Source organism: Megalopta genalis, unplaced genomic scaffold (genome assembly GCF_051020955.1).
Source record: "Megalopta genalis isolate 19385.01 unplaced genomic scaffold, iyMegGena1_principal scaffold0333, whole genome shotgun sequence".
Taxonomy (NCBI): Eukaryota; Metazoa; Arthropoda; class Insecta; order Hymenoptera; family Halictidae; genus Megalopta; species Megalopta genalis.
The window spans coordinates 115,116-117,208 of NW_027476402.1; positions in this window are offsets into that span (position 1 = coordinate 115,116).

Consider the following 2,093-nt stretch of genomic DNA (forward strand, 5'->3'; position numbering starts at 1 on the left):
ATTGGTTTTTCTCGAAGATTGCGATTTTCCAATCAGTGTCCTCTAAGCTTTTCGTCACCATCCTCTCGTATCGTCCTACACGAGCCTTGTCTAGGAGAGGGGGGTGTTGCGTAGTTGCGTGGTCGGGAGGTCCCCTGGGGCCTGAGATATCGTCCCCGAGACGGTTGGGACTAAACTTTCTCAAGACCCGTTAAATTCTCAAATTTACGACGGGGTTGTTTTTTCGGGCCTTTCGTGCCTACGACGCGTCGCGGTCATTAAAGAGACGGAAGACCCTGCACCGATGTTCTGCAGATGGAAAAAAGGTTTCCGTCTCTTTATGATCCTCGCTGGTCCACGCCATAAACTTTCGCGAAAGCGGCCTACGGGAGGTCCTACAGAACGGAACATCCTCCCCGCCTTGATAGGGAACCGATCAAAGTGAAATGAGGAAAGTCTAATCGATGTGTGGTGACCAATGTGGATGACTAATGTATGATGTGTAACGTGTATGAATGTAATGTTTCGCGTAGGCGTACGTGTATCTGAGAGCCTTATATCTATGAATTACTAAATGTAACATTCCCGGGCTGGTCATCTTCTGTTGAAGGTCTGCTGCGTCCTTGGTTGTCGTCATCTGGTTGGATTGGCAATGGGACGAGTTTTTTTATGCTCCGATCGAACACATTCGTAGCAGTCTTTACTGTAACTGTGCGAATTATGCCGTCGGAGCCTGGATGGACCTTGATGACTCGCCCCAACGGCCATTGCGTGGACGGCACGTGATCTTCCCTGAGGAGAACTATAGAGTTCTCAGTTATCTGGTGATCTCCCTTGAACCATTTACTACGACTGGTCAGCTCGTTCAAATATTCTCGATGCCAACGCTTCCAAAAATGCTGTTTTAGCTGTTGAATGCGTTGCCACCCGGATAGCCGATTGGATGGAACATCTGTTAACTCGTGTTCGCGTAAATTTGTGAGAGCATCACCGATAAGGAAATGACCGGGGGTAAGAACAAGAAGATCGTTTGGATCGGATGAGATTGGAGTCAGAGGACGGGAATTGAGAATAGCTTCAATGTTGATAATTAAGGTATTCAAGTTTTCGAAGGTAAACAATTCAGCACCCATAACGCGTTTCAAATGTTTCTTAAACGATTTTACTGCTGCTTCCCAGAGGCCGCCGAAATGCGGAGCTTGAGGTGGAATGAAATGCCAATTAATTGAGCGATCTGCGAGGAACGAAGCTACGTTGTTGTAATGATTGTCGGAGCGCAACAATTCTCGAAGTTCTTTGAATTCGTTATTAGCTCCGATGAAATTGGAACCGTTGTCGGAGTATAGATTTTTGCAAAAACCTCGTCTTGCTATGAATCGTCCCAAAGCTGCAACAAAGGCTTCACTGGTCAAGTCGCCGACAAGCTCGAGGTGGACGGCCTTTACCGCGAGGCATACAAAAACGGCTACGTATACTTTTATGCGACGCTGATTCCTGTATGTTCGTTCTTTCACGAAAAAAGGCCCACGGTAGTCCACTCCTACATTTGTAAACGGACGAGATTCTGTGACTCTGGCCTTTGGTAAATCACCCATTACGTAATTGGCATGAGGTGGATTGTCTCGACAACAGCGGACGCAACTCCGTATAGATGCTGAGATTGCGGACCTTCTTCGATTTCCCAGAAACGTGCTAGCTCGCGTTGTAGTGCCGTTGTTGTATGGCATGTGACCTTCTGCCTTGGTTGTGCTGTTGGCACACTGCCTCCGATGACCCATCCAACATTGTCTTTTGGAGGAAAAGATCTGGGCCGTCTGGTTGAGAAAGATCAATTTGCCCTACGCATAATATCGATAGCGCTGTTCCAGCCCCCAGTAACATGTCGATTGGTGTTGGTCGATGGAACGTTGAGTCGGCGAGCTCGATGTTGCGAGGGATTCTGAGCATTGTGCGGTCGACTGTCTGGTCTGGTACTAATGGAGCGATGTTTGGTACGATCAAAAATGTAAGGGTTCGATGATAATGGCTGACCTTAGATTGAATGTTTGCCCTAATGGTATGGTGAGATATGGTCGACAGAGCATTGAGAGCGCCCACAGAGATAGGGCATCGAT